This window comes from Mastomys coucha, unplaced genomic scaffold (assembly GCF_008632895.1).
Source record: "Mastomys coucha isolate ucsf_1 unplaced genomic scaffold, UCSF_Mcou_1 pScaffold22, whole genome shotgun sequence".
Lineage (NCBI taxonomy): Eukaryota > Metazoa > Chordata > Mammalia > Rodentia > Muridae > Mastomys > Mastomys coucha.
The window spans coordinates 181553887-181572879 of NW_022196905.1; the positions used below are offsets into that span (position 1 = coordinate 181553887).

At 43.7% G+C, this 18993-nt stretch overlaps 1 protein-coding gene across 1 annotated transcript in view; it reads left to right on the plus strand.

Moving 5' to 3' along the window:
- The first annotated feature begins 1280 nt into the window (after positions 1 to 1280).
- Positions 1281 to 18993, plus strand: part of Slc7a2 (solute carrier family 7 member 2) — a 57116-nt gene continuing 39403 nt past the window's right edge. Inside the window, exon 1 of the mRNA XM_031339588.1 lies at positions 1281 to 1460. The gene's annotated coding sequence lies outside the window, so the exon portion shown is untranslated. The remainder of the gene's footprint in view (positions 1461 to 18993) is intronic.

Sequence of the window (18993 nt, forward strand, 5' to 3'; positions counted from 1 at the left end):
AAAAAAAAAAAAAAAAAAAAAAACTATTTAAAAAAAATCCAGATGAATTTTTTTTTTAATAATAGATCCATTGTCCTTACAAAATCAATGAAACATATTGAGGCTTCAGAAATGTGGGACTGAGTTTGAGTGGGCATTTGGTGTTAGTATCTGTGTGTATCAATTCACTAGAAGCCATTAAGGAGTTAGCATAGAGAAATTGTGATATAATGTAAGAGGTGTATGCTGACAGTCTTAATTTACTCTATCAGTTCCCTCATAGTAGCTATGCTCTATAGACCAGGACTCATCCCAGAGAACAATGAACAACTTCACTGGATTCACAGCCTCTGAAGATGGTAACAGAAATTGTTTACATGTACCATTTCTGGAGCAAGCCCCTCGCTATTCAGTAAAATTACTCAGAAAAGTCTACTTTAAAGAAGAATAATCATGAGCACTTGGCTAGTCTTACTAGTAAGAGTTGAATAAAAGGCCCTTTTACCACAAGATGAAACCAAAAAAGATAGCCCTTCCTACCAAGCCACAATAACATACAATAATATTCAATTCTGTGCCAGGCAGGGCTCAGCTTCATTTTTGTGTTAAAATCAAGAGTTTCACATTGAGACTTCAATCTTATCAGACAGAGACTCCTAAAGCAAATAGCACAGAATGCGAAACCTCTATTGTGTAACTTCTGTTTTTGCTGGCTAGGAAATACCAAGTATTCTTTTCTTAAAAACCCACCTTCCAAATAACCATGACTGCCTGCCTGCCTAGTCACAAGGCTGGAGTCTTCAAGTTTTGATTTCATTACAGGAAGCGGTACTTTTTTGACAAAGCACATCTATCTGGGCTTCTAGTTTATTATGACACTATACTATTATTTTTATGCTCCCAGTTCTCAAATGAGAGAGAGGGGAAGAGGGATGGAGGGAGGGAAAGAGAGAAGATGGAGAGAATCCTGCTTAGAAGAAACCTTAGAAATGCACCCCCACCCCCACCCCGGAATTGGGTTCTGCCAAGGAAAGGGGTCATTTTTCCCTCTGCCAAGCCCTGGGTCTCGGACCCACGCCCACCCAGCCAGCGGGCAAGCTTGCAACGAAGTGTGCGCGCGCCCTGACCCGGACCCTTCCGAGGCGCGGAGCTAAGACACCGCCTTCCTGGAGTCTCTGCGCGCCGAGGCAGGGGTCGCGAGCGGGAGGGAGGGGCGGGACGGCCCTGCCCTTCGTCGCCCCGCCCCTCGGGGCCCCGCCCCTCGTCCCGCCCCTCCGTCTCTACTCAGAGGGGCGCCCACGTGCCCAGCCCGCCTTCTGCTACTCTGCGGCGGGAGCTTGTGTCTGCGCGGACCTGGAAGGCGGCGGCCGATCGCTCGTCTATCCTTCGCCAGCTTGGGATCCGCAGAGCGCTGCAGCCGCTTACTCGCCCGCGCCCGGTCCCCGTCTCCGTCCCCGTCGCGCGGCCAGGGCACTGCCCCAGTAAGTTGCGGAGAGTGCGCCGGGGGCCCAGAAGGGGAGCGAGCGGTGGGGCACGGGCGTTCAGGCCGAATCCAGCTGCGTGCAGCTGCCCGGAGGCCGCGCTCCAGCCACTGCTGAGCGGAGCGTCAGGGGCTCTAGGGTGCAGGGACTGCAGCTTCGGACCCTGGGTCTCCGGCCTGCACCTTGGGCTGCTACCCTCCTCCTCTGGTCGGTTCCCGGGTGCCGCTGGCTGACTCTCACTCGAGGCGTGCAGATCCCGCAACGGCCACGCGGGTCGCAGAACTTGGGGATAGGGCCTGACACTGGGACTCCCCGAGTGTTCCTAGTCACTTTACTTCTGGGGGACCCTGGGTATCTCTCTCTGGAAGGGTAGCCTGCCTCCACACCCTGCAGGAGGAGTGGTCTCCCCAAGTCGTCTTTCACTCCCTCCCTCGGGGTTCTTGGTTTAAATTTGGAACTAGACTTGGATCGCCACGAAACCTTTTCCCATCCTGCTCTGGATTTGGCACGTCAGGTAAAATGACCCACCGGGGGGGCTCTCTATGGGTGTTTTAAAGTAAATGGGTGCAGTATTAAGCGCTTGAGTTGTTCTGTGTGTGCCTTTTAATCTCGTTTCCCGAAGTCTTCAGCCTTGAGTACCTTAAAAACCTTCGTTTCAGATCGTGGATTCGACTAGTCTGCACCGCCTTCTGTTGTCCCATATGTGCAATGTGCAGTGTAAGGTAATCCTATAATTATTTCAAAGAAATAGGTGCTATAAAAGTCATAGATGACTCTCAAACTAGAAACTGCCTAGATGCCAGAAGTAGAGTTAATCTGCTTCAAACTTTAAACTATGAAAAATTGTCTTCAAAGCCATTTAGATAGTGACTCCCTTGGGACTAAAAGTATTAGATCCGTGTGGATCCATTCTTCACTAGAATGGAGTTACCAGACTCTAGGGCCTGGGCTGTGTAGTTAAGTGTATCTGTCCTCAAACTTCTTTCTTGCCTGAGGCACACTTTTAAAATGTGTTTTTTTTTTTTTCTTTTCTGCCTCCATATCAATATTTATATTCTCGGTAAAGAGCAACACTTTGTTGTCTCTGGCTAGGAGCTGTACAGTTGGAGAACATGATATTTTTATATATATAATATATACTTTTGTGCGATTAGATCTTTCTTTTCTTCTATTGACACCAAAGTAGCATAAAGAAGTGATATATCTGCTCAAAAGAACATTTCCCCGTTCCTTATGCTAAAAAGTCGCTGCTTGGCAACTGTCCAGGAGTGAATCCGGAGGCAACCTTGCGTGTATTTTGCATTTTCAAGCTTGCTCCTTTGCTCCTCTCTCTCTTCCCCCTTGTCTCTTGGTGAGTGCGTGCCATTTACATTAAGGCATTTTAATCTTTTGGGATATGTCCAGACAGAAGATCAGATTAGAGCTTCTTGGTATCTGCAGAGATTCAGTTTGCAGAACTCTGACCTTCATCTTGTCAGCAAAGCTCTTTTGATTCCGGTCTCCAGTTTTTCTCACTGGGCCCAGAGTTAAAGAGTCCGGAAAGCGGAATAGCAGCTAAGAGGATAGTCTGGGAGCTTTGGACATTTCAAAAGTCTGAGAATTTGTGGAGGTTTTTCACCCTGAATTTCCATGTCTCTGGTTCACTTGAACACAGTGTGCAGAGTTTGAAAGCTGGTGTTCTTCACTATAAGCCATTCACCTTTGCGGGCCGCTTGCCTCCTCTCCCTTAGGTGGCTCTGGGCCAGCAGCTGCCTTCTTGTTCAAGTCAGTGGTATTTCTTCTGACTCTTTGAGCCAGAAGTCTTCTCCTAACTGGCCATTTCTTCTCCTTTTCCAAAATATTTTACCCTAAATGTTTTCATGTCTAACCTAGTTAAGAAGTTTATGTTTTGTTACATTTATTTGTCCTCTCCCTCTCCTTTCCCCCTCTCTGTGAGTGAGTGTGTGTGTGTGTGTGTGTGTGTGTGTGTGTGTGTGTGTGTGTGTGTTCAGAGCTATCTCCTGGTTTTATTTTGGTGCCAGTCAGAGACCAGCTTTCAGAACAGAATTTTGGAAACATTCTCGTGCTGCTCTTTGCTTCGTTTTTTGTCAGACATAGTATGGATATGATTTCGAAGTCTGGTTTCTTAATAGATGACTTCTTAGATGCCAAATATTTAGAACAAAAGGAAAATTTTCAATTTAATGTGTTTCTAAGCTTTTGTGTTTGGTACTATGTGCCAAAGGAATGCTTTGCCACAAGACTAAGCTAAGGGAGCTGTGTGTCTTCACTCTCATTGCGCCTGCCTAAACACCTTAGCAAACTTAAATCTTTAACTTATTCTGAACCTTTATAAAAATACTCAGACTTATATAGATAAAACCTTTGAACAACAATAAAATCCAACAAGATGTTTCCCTTTGTGGTCTTCCATTTCAATAACTTTTTGTTCTGTCCCCTCACCTAGTGTGACCTAACACATGTTCAATGTGTTTTTATTGTAAAAAAAAAAAAATTGGCAACGGTTCCAACAACTTGAGAAAATGTGTTTTGTCTGCGTTCTAAATGCTTTCATGCCTTCACTGAAAACTTACTGGGTTCCTACAGTACATCAGACACTGGGTGACCCAAAACTAATTACTGACGTCATAGAGGGATTCTGTAATTATTTTTGCATTTAGAAAACTCTTTCTTGATGGGTTTTAAGAATCGTTTTTTGTTGATAACTGTATAAAAGTCATGCCAAATCTTAACAGATGGCTTGCGTGCTGTGTGCAAGCATGAATTGATGGAGTTACTATTTCGTTATTGAAAGCACGTATGCCGGATATCTTTGTTTCATATACAGGTACAAATTTATGTTAATATGCCCATACATCCTTATACTTGCTTTTCTGGCCCTTGCCTTAGAAGCGGTAGCCATGACTGTGGGCGCTACTGTCTCAGACCCGAACACAATGAGAACTCATTCCCAGCAGGCAATAGTCAGGACAGCCCCAACCTCATCTCTTGATTCTTCTTGTCTAACTCCATAACCTAACTGTTCTGTGCTAATCTCTGGGGGCAGTACTATTTTTCACAGGCTTATGGACACTTTTAGATGCTAGGTGTCACTTCCTGAAGACTTCCTCTGCCCTTATGGCAATGTTGTCACTGGTAAAGAATTAGTATCAACTTAAAAAATATATATATGAGTTAATGTAGGTTTTGTTTAAGACTGGCTTTGAATGTGTGGGTTGTGTGTCTTCTCCACTCTTATTGCACCCTTCAGTGTGCATTTCTGTCCTTACAGAGAGCTGTGGCTCTTCATTTTACTGGCTGGATGTGGATGCACTATGTTGTTGGAAACCTTGGCTTTTCTTAACAAAGGGCTCTATTCATCTGAGGCGGCACCTTCCAGCGAGAGGCTGTCATGTGTTCTCTTTTATGCTTTATGTGTAAAAAGCATCTGCTTGGGAAAGAGTAAAGCTAAAGGTAGAATCCATGGAATGATCTTAGAAATGAAGAGCATGCCTGCATATGCTAGGGCAGTAGTGAGTGCTGGCCCCTCTCTTCAGAACTGACCGTGATCAAAGAACCAGCAACACCAAGAATGAAAGAACACCCCCACAACCTTTCCTCCAAGAATTAATTTCATTTTGAAAATATTTGCTAAACAATACGTAACAAGGAATGTTGATAGCCCATGTTGGTTCTTATTGGTTGTTCTCACAGCTGTGGGGATAATCCTCATCTTTCCTGAACTCATGCTGGCTTTCAGACCCTAGTTTTTAATCCCATCATGTTTACTATGATGCTTCTTGGGCCATGGAGATGCATACCCTTCCTCCCTGTCCACCTGGTAGGCACAGCATATGGATTTTGATGTCATCCTACTGGAGGATACTGAGACTACCAGAGTCAAGACGGTCACGTTATTCTAGCACTTTGCTGAGGGCAGCAGTAGCTGCTCATATTTAAGATTGGATTGGTTATAAACTAAAAACAGGTGTTTTCTTCTATAACTTCAGTTATTAATCTTAAAACTCACCCATTACTTATTTTATTTTTTGCGGGAAGAAGCATGGTGCCGGAGTTGATACCTTGATCATAATTGGGAGCGAGTTTCTTGCCTTGGCCGTGACAGCTGCTGTTGTCATCCTGGCAAGAGTGCTGACGACAGTAATCACTGGTGGAATTAATGGCTGCTTTATACTGAACCAAAAGGAAAAATTAGAGTGCCTTTCCAATTTTGAGCAGTATTTATTTATTTGATATTAACAGGAACAAGAGACAAACCTAATCTACTTGAGCAGTGGGGTTACAAACTGATCTAGGTATCACCCAAAATGTCCTCCTTTATCAGAGCATGCATATCTAGCCTCCGGGTTTCTTTCCCCTGCCCATAATTTCTGCTTGTCCAGTTTATAGAAGGTCTGCATCATGTGAAAGCAACTTAATATGCTTCTGAAATTAACATGCCAAACTTACCTCTACACTTGTGATACTTAATAATAATAATATATTCAACCAGATGACTGAGTGTAGTTACCCAAGTCAGAATCCCCTTAGAACAGGAAATAAGGCTTTGCAGCTTTGGTCCCAAGAATATCCTGAGACGTTATGTGTAGAGTTTTCCGTAGTCAGAAATTAGTTTATGTATTGCTCATTAATATCTGTTTTATGTGTATATTCGTGTGCACACATTAGTGTTTGGCTAATAGTTCACAGAATGTTTGTAATTTGCCCTAGCTGTTGTCCTTATTTAAAAAAAAAAAAAAAGGAAAATCAGGGCTGAGCATGGGGGACCAACTTCATTCCCAGAACTGGGGAGGCAGAATCAGGCAAACCAAGTGAAAAACTCATCTTGATAGTTGGTATCAACTTGGACAACTTGGGTATGAATTCCCCTGAAAAGAGCCTGATTCTGAACTTTTAGATTGTTCTGTGTAGCTGTGTTGCCTGCTTTGTGGACCGGCTTACAACTGAAGGAACATTTACTCAGTGAAAGAAAGAAGAACTTGTGATCACAATGACTTCTGTGCACAGCAGTAGCTTGAGACATGACAGATATTTTGTGTTGTTTTTCTCCATCCATCTCACCTAGTTCATGTCTCCATAGAAAAGAATGCACTAGATGCAGACTGGCCCTCCCTGACCATCTTGTGTGAGATTTCTGGACATTCAGGGACCCTACTTCCATCCAGTAGACAGCTAGAGTTTCTACAAATTAGGATAAGAATCCCACAATACAGGAGCTACTCCATTGCCTTAGGAAGGTACCTAGAGAGATTCTGTTGAGTCTTCATTGGGAATTTTTGGTCAGGGATTCTGTCTCCTTGCTGGTTTAAGATGATGTCCAGTTTCCAAGGTAAGTATTGCAGTTGGGGACTCACTGTGAGATCAACTGGTAGAAAGATAAGTTTCTCCATCCCCTGTTATTGATGTGATCATCAAAACAGACAGAACTATAGAGTAGCTGGAGTTTGGTAACAGCCTTTTCCCAGGGGAAATCATATTCAACTTGATACAAGCTATCAGGAAGAGATTTCATAGTAGCATAAGGATGACTGGCCTCTTTGTACCATGGTGAAAATGTTCCCTTGAATCTCCTCATAGTCTTTTTGTCAAATTCTCAGATTCACAGATTTCAGGGGGTGCCTATGGACCAAGGAGTGAATTTGTCTCACTTTTATCAAAAGATCATCTCATTTGAGGATTTATAATCACACCCATAAACAGGTCAAACAAGAATGGGTAAGAATAGTATGTGATGTTGGGATGTCTTTAAAACGGCACTGAGATCCTTCCTCCTGGTTTGCTGTACCTCAGATGTAGAGCTCACTGGAGGCTCCCAAACTTAAGTTGATTCAGAGCCTAACTAAATGCTACTATCAGGGAAGGGGCACATCACTCCAAGGCTTCCCCTGTGTCTGAGGAGCAAATGACTAGTTTGTAGCAGTTACTTGTAACATTTATTTAGTAGTGTGCTGAGCCAGAGGCTGTGAACCCCAAAGAGCTATTTACAGTCAGTTTCTCTGCTGAAGTCCATCTTGTGCAGAGTTTGTGTAGTTGGGATTTGTAATATTTGGTTAAGGGGGCGGAGGAGAGAAAGAAAAGGCTGTTTGATGTACTGTATTTGTGGCCCAGTAATCACCACGTAGGGGGAAGGAGTCTTGTATGTGTGCTATTCATCAAGAAAAGAGCACAGAGTGCGTTTGCATGCCATTGAAGAATAGCGTGGACGTTGATACAATTTGTAGTACTATGTGTAAACACATCCTAAGCTGGTGCCCTGTTAAACTCCTGAAACTGAACATTTCCCCTCCAAAGCAATCTTATTCTCAGGGGGTTCATGCATGGGTAAGGCTTGGCTGCCTGGGGATTCAGTTTGTTTTATCATATAAAACAAAACAAGGTGAGACCCGATGGTGGTAGCTGGTTTTGCATTCCAAACTCTCCTTTAAAACTTCTTGGGAGACATGTCTGAACTGTCCCAGGGTTCATTTTGTCAGTCCTGAAGTCGCTGAGTTCCTGGTGGTTACTTCTATCTCAAACGCAACACGAGACAAATCTGAGAATGGCATTTTAGAATGCCCTGACAGTTCCAAAATCAAGGATTTGAGAAATAGAACGTTGAAAATTGACACACTGGATCCAGAGCAGAACATAAGAATTTAGATGTAGAAGAAATTACTGATTTGTTTCAGTGAAGGAAAAGTATAAATTGCTAGAACGCACACTTCATGCAGAATTTCGCAAGTGACCATCAAATCACCATACCTACTTAAAGACTTTAGATTTTAAAAAATTTCTCAGAACCTAACATGTTTGCATATCTTAGTAGAGTGGCATTTTGAGGATGCGAACGGTTTTAATAAATGGCGTACTTTACAGAGAAGTGAAAAATATAGGCTTAATCTGAAAAAATTTAAGTATTGCTCTAAGGAGTTAAGTTAGTAAGAGTTAAACCTCTGCAAGTGGTACTTATGACCAAGTACCTGCCTTTGTGTTAGCTCAGAGTAAAAGGAAAAGGCTGAGTGGGTTTTTGTGTTTTTCGGATTATCCTAGGTAACAGCTGGTTTGCACTTAGTTCAGTGACCCAAACAGAAAAAAAAGAGCAGATTCTGCATAAACCTTCTGTGGGTAGTGCATGTTGGCCCCGCTGAAATGGATCCTGTGAACTTTCTGCATAATGAGCAGCACATTTGCATTGCTTGGATCTTGTTTTTCCTGCTACAGAGTACACCAGAGATATGAAGAGCAAACAACCCAGTACTGTCACTTCAAAATTATCCCTGTGAATTATTTCAGATTGCTCTTCTATGTTTCTGTCTCTGGGTATTGTACCTGCCATCTCTACTGCAAAATGCGGGAAATTATCTCCCTAAACTACCAGACATTGTACTAAATTACTTTTTGCAGAGATTAAAATTTTTAGGCTGGGTGCCTGTAAAATCTTGATGTTTGGGGTGTGGAGACAGGAGAATCAGGAGTTCAGGAGCAGCCCTGACTGTAGGAGACCTTGCCTCAATTCCCCCATCTCTTAACACAACTTAAAAGAACTTTGTCTTCTTTGCCTCTGTGCGTGACCAGACCAGCCTTTCCTAGTGTTTAGCTTTTGTGGTGTGCAGTGTTGAAAGCTGCAGAGGGCCGAGGTGCATGAGGGTGGAATGAGAAATATTCCAAAGTGTAGGCTGTGGTGGCATACTGGTCCTCTACTACCAGCATTGAGAAGGCTGAGGCAGGAGGATTTTGAACCCAAGCCAGCCCAGGCTACATAGCAAGCATCTGACTCCCCAAAACAAAAATGATGATCCTGTAGTAGAGTTGCTCTCCTAGAAGGGAGTGCAAACACCATCTGTCATCTTTAGTCATAAGAGTCATCTTCTGTTTTAAGAATAGGACTTTATTTCATCATGTATGATTTTAATTGTATGTTAAGTTCGGGGGATCAGAAGGGCTAGATGAACTCTGATTACATTTCTCACTAGTTTGCCTGAATCAGAATTTAGGTTCTTTTCCAGAGTTGGTACAAAAGTCTTCATTTCATTGAATTAAGTATAAAGTAAAGGAGGAACAACAAAATGCAAAAATTTTTATTCATTTCTGGGTTTTGTCTTCAATAAAATGGTATGTGTGGAACAATATTTTAAGAAGCTTCATTTACAAAAACTGGATTGCAGTTTGCGTATCTTTAAAGGTGAAATATTCCACTTGGCTTGCTAGCACTGGTGACTTATGACACTGCTGGCTCAGAAGCACATCTGTTCCATTGCAGAATCATGCCTGACTATGATCCTTCATAGGTATACATACTCTGTAAACTGGAGCTGCCTATCGTACATGTGTGCAGATGTATCTGGGAAAGTAAATCATATTTCTAAAGTGCTACTATAAATGGCAACATTTTTACATGTAAAGATAATGAATGGCTGGAGATAGCTGTGTCTCTGGGAAAAGGTCAACAATTTCTCCTTAATGTTTTAATGCTCACCGTTGCATGGTTGATTCCCCCCCCACACACACACATCTCTTTCCTCCAGTGCCTGGGGCACAGGGGTAGTTAGAACTTCGGAAGAGTGGTTAAATCCCTTCTCTGAAGGAACAGGTGGCTCATCCCTGTTCACTGTTCCTTAGGACTTGCTGTCTGCTGGTGTTTTTTTTTTCTGACCACATCGTGCTTGATGGCACTCTTGCATTAGAGATCCCAGAGTATGGCTGGGCAGTTTATGATCTGTGGAGCACTGATACTGGAACCCACGTGGTTCTCTTCCTCTTTCATCCCTCTCCCAAAATTGAATGAGCAGCCTACCCAAACCCAAACGTACTACTCACTGGCTTCTGAACTGTCCATGCTAGGTCTTGTGTGCACCCTCTCCGGGGCGTTCCCCCAAGTAATGCTCTGTTGTCCTTGGCCTGAAGATTGAATTTTCTATAACTGTGGAGGTGGCACACAGGCTCTAGGGGTCTTGCTGCCGTGTAAGGATTCTGAGCTCACCCTCTGTTGTAGCATAAGAATGGCATACTTATCTTTCCTCCCTTTGTTTTCTCTCCACTGCTTTTCCCTCGGTGATGACTGTAAATACTAACTCTGGAGTCCCTAACAGCCCTTCAAATCTATAAAAACGAAAGAAGCTGACCATGGGAGGAAGGTAAATTTAAGAACTCTTTAGAAACTTTTTATCCCTTCAGTTTATGCCATCATGCTAAGTGTGTGAGACAGATGTCTACAGTTACTCAGAAAAGGGTCGGTGGTGGATTTTCCTGGGTTTCTCTTGGTCATCAGTTTGGGTGGTTGCTTCCGTAAATAAAGGATTCACTTAGAGCAGGGGCTCTCAACCTGTGGGTCAGATATCAGATATCGGGCATACCATATCTTTACATTTACATTTTCATAACAGTGACAAAATTATAGCTATGACGTAGCAATAAAAAATAGTTTTGTGGTTGGGAGTCACCAGAACGTGAGCTATTAAACAGTCTCAGCATTGAGGCAGATTAAGAAGCACTGACTTAGACCAACAGTTACCACATATGAAAGTTGTTTCTCCTCTTGCTGTGTTTACTATTGTTGCAGTTCTTTACAGACTAGAAAGAGTTCGCTGGCTTGCCTTTGTGTTTTGTCTACTCTGCATTCACTAGCAGGTCCTGTGTTTTTGTCAGGATTTTCAAGAACATCACAGACTTCAGGAAGACCTACTGATCCAAAGCATCAGACCTCCCCATCGCAGGGGTGGCGTGTGGGGAGGGGAGGGGCGGGGAGAAGCTCATTTCCAGTTTTAGACCTTTGAAAGTTCAAATTTAGAGTGAGAACTCATACTGGTCACGAAAGGCTATGTCCTTTCCGGAAGCTCCCTCACGGAAGTTGTGACATGTGTTAATCTACTCACAAATTAATCTCCTGCCCTCGGACCAAATGACCCCACTTAAGAATCTTCAGCTTGCTGGCTTAAACGTAAATTTTAAAAGTGTGAGTGTGTGTTGATGCCTGGCTTTTAATTTTGTGATACCACAGTTTTATGCACGTAACATAAACTCCGTATCTAAAGCTCTTCCAGTTCAATACTTTTGTTTACACATCAGGGCTCCACAGTTTCCCAGTGCTTCTGATTCCTGGAACCCTGAAACTGCACCCATAAACTATGCCCTCCAGGGCCTGGCAACAACCATCCTATTTTCTGTTTCTGTGAGTATGTAACGAGAGTATTGTTTGTCCTTTTGTGACTGGGTTGTGTTATTTAGCACAGTGTCCTAAAGTGCCGTTCATGTTTTACTGTGTCAGCATTTGTTTCCTTTCTGTGTGTGATGTGTATATGGGTATGTGCTTGCAGGCTTGTGCATGTTCATGTGGAAACCAGAGGTCAACCTTTTCTATCATTCCTTGGGCTGTCCACTTTATTTCTGAGCGTCTCTGACTGGCCTGACGCTAACTAAGCTAGGAAGCCCTGAGGATCCACCTGTCTCTGCCTCCCCAGGATTCTTGGGATCAAGCTCAGGTACTCAAGCTCTAGGTAGCAGTGTATCCACTGAGCTCCCAGATTCTGCTTTCTTTTCATAGCTGAGTATTACTATTTCATGATATTAATACCCCACATTTTACTCAACCTTTCGTACGGCCATTCGCATTATGGGTTCCTCCACTCTCTGCCTGTTCTGAATAATGTTGCTCTGAGCATTATCTGAGCATATTATCTGGAGACCCTGCTGTCTTTTGGCTGTATACCTAGAAATAAAACTGCTGCATCGGGTGGTGATTCTTTTTTTAATTCTTTAGTTTACGGCTCTGTTTTCCAGAGCGGCAGCACCGTGTCCCATTCCCACCTACAGCTTGCAGGCTGTTTGGCTCTCAGTCTCATCCTAATCTTTGGAAGGGATTTTGTAGTTACAAAGTTACTCTAATGTTTGGGGAAAAAAAAAAAAACAAAGCAAGCCTTTCACTTTTATTCATACACACAGATTTTAATATCTTGCTGGTATTTTTCCAAAGTTTAAAAGGCTTAGTCTCAGGGTATCTTGTCTAAATAATAGTGAACATCATGGAGTGAGGAGCTCCTAGGATTGCTTCAACGTACAAGTAGCATATAAATATTAAATAGTCAGTAACATCCACTTCTCTCCATGCATGTATGTGTTCATCCCTTGTAGGACTGCTTGGCAGCAGAGACACCTCTGTACATCTGTGATGCTTGCTCCCCTTCCCCCAGACTCTACTACTAATTTGGATCCAATTCTTTGGGTCCAGAAAGGAATATAAGTGAATGAAACTGGAATGCAAAATAGGAAGGAGTTTGTGGGGCTAAGGTGGATCAGAGACCAGTCAACTTAGAAAATACTCTTTGTTCTAAAGCACGCATTGCACGCTGGGAACAATGGCTAATAAACACCTATAAAGGACTCGTGGTGCTAAGCTTAATGATACAGGCCTGTAATGCTAGCAAATGGAGAACTTGGGGCAGGAGGGCAGAGATCAGTGAAATCCTGTCTCAAGATAAAATGGACGAGTTGGGTGAGAAAGGTGCTTGTGTGACGTACACAGACACCCAGGTCTTGATCTCCAGCACTTTATAAACCAGGGCAAGAGACTAAAACAGGTGGGTTGCACATTCCACAAGAGTCTGGGATACCTAGCAAGACTGTCTTGAAACAAAATAAACACCAAGCCAAAAAGCAAGAGTGTGTTCAGATGGCATCCCAGCGGCGGATGCTACATGGCCTGGACCAAGTGAGTAAAGGGTGGAGCATTCTTCTCTACTCTTAGGATAACATTTTTCTGTCTTGTGGGTAGGTGCCCTGGGAGAACCCCGAGTAAAAGCAGTGCCTGCTCTTTTGAATTCCACACAGCCCTGAGACAGAGGGGGAAGGGGTGCGAATGGGAAGTTGCAGGTAAACAGTTAACGCTAGTGGGTGGTTTCGTCAGTTGAACCTTTAAACTTAAGGTTTACCAAATCAATATTTACTTGATCTAAGTATTATGCTCTGGTGTAATGACCCTTGGCCCTTTTCCAACGTCATCAGTAATGAGAGCATGGCTGTTGTTCTTTTAAAATTCTCTAGTCCCCGTGGTCTTACTGAATGAAAGATTGGGGATGGTGAATGGGTATGTAGTTGGTTGTACTTTGTACTTTAGAATAGAACACTTGCTGTGCAGCCCGACTGTCAGTTTGCCTGTATGCAGAGGGAAGCAGGGGCCGAGCAGTGTTTTATTTAGCCACAAAAAGAGCTCTTATTATTGTCTAGCAGCAGCCCCAGCTGATACCTGTCAGAACCACCTGTCCTGTAGCCACACGATGTCCCTGCTTGTTGTCACCGAACTCTTGCATTCTTTCATTGATCTTTCAGTAAACACATGGTCTCCGGACCCAGCCCTCCCTCCTACCTCAGTAATTCTGTATTGGACTACTTCATCAGGATTGACGAAGATGGGGCTGTAGCAAGGCATCTGTTCAGGAAAATGTTGAGTTCCTGCTACATGCCAATACCCAAAGTCCCTACCTTTGTGTAACTTACATTGTAAGGGTCTCTAGACTATGTGTCATCAGGCCTTGCCATACTGCCTTGTCCTCCAGGGATGGACCCAACTAGAGCAGCAAGGGAATGAAGAAAAGATAGGCTCATATAGACACTGACAGAAATGTCTGGGATCGAGGGGACTGGGCTTTCCGCTGGAGACACCACAGCACTCTGGGAGTTCTGTGTGTTTATTTATTAGGTAGGGTTGAAAAGAGAGGCGGTGTTATTGAATACAGTGAACAAGGTGGGGTTCTACATACAGATAAGCAAGGAGGCAGGGTTTGTGGTGTAGAGCAGGATCGAGGGGACTGGTTTAGTTGACCTCTGTAAGGACAGTTTCTGTAGGGGAGCAGCAGTCTTCAGGTGACAAACATCACATGGAAGAAAGCTATGGTAGACATTTTCAGCACACACTGCCAGCACTCTCACTTTTTCCCCAAGAGGAAGACTTTTGCCAACCTTTGAGCCTGAGGCTAATGAAATCTGTAACAAGGCTGTCAATAGCACATACTAAGGACTTCGCCCACTCAGAACTTCCTGTGGCCTCCACACCCCACAACGACTGTTAAGAAGTAGCGGTGATAATTCTATGTGAAATCTCCAAATAATCATTGATCCCCATCACTTCAAACACATTCCTTCCCTGGAATAAGAAAATTATGATAACTCTGATTGAATTACACTGATTTACTTCTGGGAATGGAATAAAGACCCAGGAAAACCTTTGGACAATAGTGAGGGGACATTCTTAACAAGGTAAAAAGATAAAAGATAAAACTTGAAAAGTCAAGATGCTTTGCTCTCAAACAGTGTTGAATTCAGAAATATGTGAAGACTTCAGAATATTCGGATATTTGACAAGCCAAAAGTTAGATTAAGATTGTGACAGGTAAATTGTGAACTGTGTACAGCATTTTAGAAAGTACAATGTGATTGCACAAAGCCCTTCAGCCTTTCACTGCAATTTTAAATCACTGAAGGATTTTATAGCCACAAGAAATAGGCTTTCAGTATTCAGTAGCATCCTTGACATGATGCTTAGCTAGATAATTTTCCTTTATTTTTAAAGATTGATTTTCTATAATGCTTGTCTGACAAAATACTGCATGCTCCTTCCAGCCAGCAGTGGCCTTCCGTATCTTCACATTGAAAGGTTAAAATCTTGTGCAGATGAAATTTTAAAATTCCAAACCTTTTCGGATACATTTTTGGTAACATCTTGATGACCTCCAAATGTCCTTTTATCGGCTCAGTGTTAGGTGGGCTGCCAAGAGCCTGGGGACAGGAAGAATTCGGCATTTTCCCATTGCTTCTAGGTTATTTGGAGCAGAGCACACAGAAGAAAGAGACTTGCCAGCCACATAGACCTCGAGTCCGAATGTTTATGGCTTTGAGTACTTTGTTTTTGCTGAGTTAGAGTTTCATCCTCTGAAGACAGGCTGAGGTGCTGAGGAGTCAGTGGCGTACGCACGTCAGGAACCTTAATGGTTAAGAAGAGTGTAGAGCCTCCGCCCTTTCCAGAGTTCTATCCCAAAGTCTGGTGTAGGACGGCCTTTCTTAAAAGTGAAATCCTTTTTCAATTACACTTTTCTCCCCATACGATGGTCTGAGGTATTTGTTCCTTTTATTTTCATTTTCCCTCATTCCCCTGCCTCATCCGCATGGATCAGAACTAAAGAAAGCACAACATCCGGCAGCCCTGTGGACTTGGAGTTTCTCTGCCCCTACTATACTCAGCTGGATGATGTAACCGTTAGCTAACATTGGCCCCTCACCAAGCTGTGGCGACGACTTTCTTTCCTGAAGGCATGCTCCGGGTAGTGTTTCATCTCAGTTTAGAAGGCATGCTTCATAACAGGACTATTTATTTGTGGAGAACTGCCTGTGCCTTGCTTTCTGGGCTGTGGCAAGTAACACTTTGGTCATTCTGAGCACTCACTCTGTTTGCTCAAGTTAGTGCCCATGATGGGGAAACTGAGCTCTGACAGAAGTACAGACTTCAAGTTTACCCTGTCGGATAGCGCAGCCCAAAATATCACCTACGGCAGGCAGCGAAGTCCAAGGGCAGCGAAAGGGAAAAGAAGGAGAGGGTCTATTCACTGTCAGCCCCCTGCATTCTTTCTCAAATGCTGATGCACATCACGTGCACATTGCAGCCTATTGTGGACAGTCAGACAGATTGGTTCTGTGTCCCAACTCGGTGTGTCCAATATTTTTGTCTGTTCAAGGTGCCATAAGAAATAACCATAGATTGGGGGCCTAAGCCATGGACATGAACTTGGTATAATTCTGGAGGCTGAACAGTCTGGGAGGCAGCCTGGCAGGAACTCTGGTCAGGCCTCACTTCGCTTGCAGATGGCTCCTTTCCTTCGTCTTGACATGGTAGAGGAAGAGTGCCAGCTCCGGGGTTTATTAAAGACATACTTACATCATGGGGGATGGGAGAAATCCACCCACATGATCTCATGGAACCCTCATTCCCTCCCAAAGTCTTTCTCCACGCACTCTCCGTGAACTGGGGGGGGGGGGGGGGGGGGGGGGATGCAGTCCATCCACTTAGCTGGTGCTTAGTCGCTCAGTCCTCCTGGGATTAGGTCTTGTCACCTAGAAACGAGAGCTGAGAATAGCAACCACGGCACTGAGTAGTTGTCGGGTTCCCCTTAGGGGTCCCAAGGTCAGAGCTCCTTCATGAAGATTGCTCGCATGGACACACTAGCGTGTGGACATGTATTTATAAACCTGTCTCATTCCAGGAATTTACTAGAACTCTTAAGCTTTAGAGTGATGGTTAAATTCTCTGTAGCCTTATCAAAGTCTGTCTTCTGTATTCCTGTCCAGTTCCTCCCAGCTCGCTCTGTTGAGGTCAGCCTTCACCCTGGATGTGGGGGGTGCTGACACACTCTTTCTCTTTGTCTTTGCTGCTCCATCTTGTCTCATCCATCCACCTCAAGATGGTGTGTGCTTTTAGAAATGGGGGTGGGGGGTGGGGAGAGTTTCTTCAGGTCTTCTAAACCAGAACAGGTAAAGTTACTTATGCCAAACACACGGACTCTACTTACCCAGGTGGCTCAGCTTGCTTAGTCTCTACAATCTCTTCCCATAAAGCCTTCAAAAAGGACCCTGGTTCATTTCAAATAAGTATCTGTGTCATCATTTGGGAACTCGGGTGGGCATAGAAAAAGCTAAAGGGTTACAGGCATGGGGAGAGAGACCTATCACCCCATCATGAATTCACAGATGATGGAGTTCTGTTTTTTAAACCATGTGTGATTACCATCACAAAACACATACACTACCAGGCAGTGGTGGTGTATGGCTTTAATCCCAGCACTTGGGAGGCAGAGGCAGGCGGATTTCTGAGTTCAAGGCCAGCCTGGTCTACAGAGTGAGTTCCAGGACATCCAGGGCTACACAGAGAAACCCTATCTCCAAAGTCCAAAAAAAAAAAAAATCACATACACTAAATGTATATTCTATTGGAGTTCTTTAATTTTTGTGTGTGTGTGTGCTACTGCTGGCTACCTCTACCTCTTCAGAGCACCAAGAAATCTTCAGAGAAATGAAGATTTGAAAAATATAGAGGGAGGAAGAAAAGAGGTAGACAGACAGACATAAAGGGGTGATGAGTAGTGACTGACTTAAACCTAAATGAGATTAATATATTAACTATAATTCTTTTACTGATTCTATTTTCTTCCTCCTCTTTCCCTTGAGCCTTTTTAGGATACTTGCCTTTTAAAAAGAAATACACTTAAAATATGAAATTGTATATTTTGATAGAAGGAGGACAAAAGTATTTATATTTCAGAAGAAAATGGAGGGAAATACTTGTAGGGGTTAGGCAATGTTCGGTATACTTTGTGGTTTTCCCATGTAAATAAACAAACAAAGAAAGCTTGTAAATGACCTGTGCTTGTTCCTTGTGACTAGTGGTAAGGGAACAGAGTGTGTGGCTGTAAAAATTTACATCAAATTAGTCTGGCAGGATGCTGATAGCCCTTTTAGGCAGCGTTTCTGTGCTGGGAGTTTGAATGACGCTCCTATGTGCATTGGTGTAATATGCCCTTCCACCCACATTAGTTCCTGTCTACCATCATGGACTGCCTCAGAAACTTCCCTAGTGAGAGCACACGGCCATACCAGCCATACAGCAGACACCCATACCAGGCAGGACTTGGCTCTGGGTGAGCCAGTAGCCCCAGAAAGGGTTTCTTCATGAGAAGGAGTTGTGGCTCTGGGCTCTGGCCTTCTTTCAGCTTTTCTGGCAGTGAGTCTCTCATTAGCCTGGGCTGCTGGGATATGCTTGGCTCAGGAGGAAAACTCAAGAAAACCCAGCTCTTGTGTCCATGCCCAGAATGATGTGTTACTGGCGCCCAGCTAGTCGTACAAGGAAGAAATCAAACCCAAATGTGGAGGCAGGCTGCTTTCATTTTCCTGTTTTAAAGCGTTCTGTTCTGCACCTCTCGTAGTGAAGTGTTGCCCAGGGGCAAAGCTTAAGGAATTATGTTTGGAATGTTTTTTTAAACCAAGACTCTAGGGGCCAGTGAGACAGTTCAGCTGGTAAAGGTACTTGATGCAGAGACTCACAGCCTGAGTTCAAGCCACTTGGTAGAAGAGAGTGCCAACTCCCCCCAGTTCTCAGCTCTACTTATACGTCATGGTGTGTACAAATACAACCAATCGGTTATATTTAAATCGAGATTACAGAGACTTACAAATCTGTGGGAACTCATTGATGACTATAGTGGCTGCAGAAACCCAACCTCAGACAGGGAAGGAAACTATCTGGCTTATACTCTGGAAACTATCTTGGAGATCTCTTTCTCTCACCACACACACACACACACACACACACACACACACACACACACACACACACACACGCAAAGGTGGCCTGGAGCTTGCAAGATAATGTGCCCTTTGCTGTATGACCTAGGTAAGTGTCTGAGAAGAGAGACTGGGTGGAATGTTTATTATATTTTATCATGTTACCTTGGGTGATGTTATAAAGTGTTTGTCCCCACTGTCTGATTCCCTGTTTTAACCCTGGCATGCTCATGAA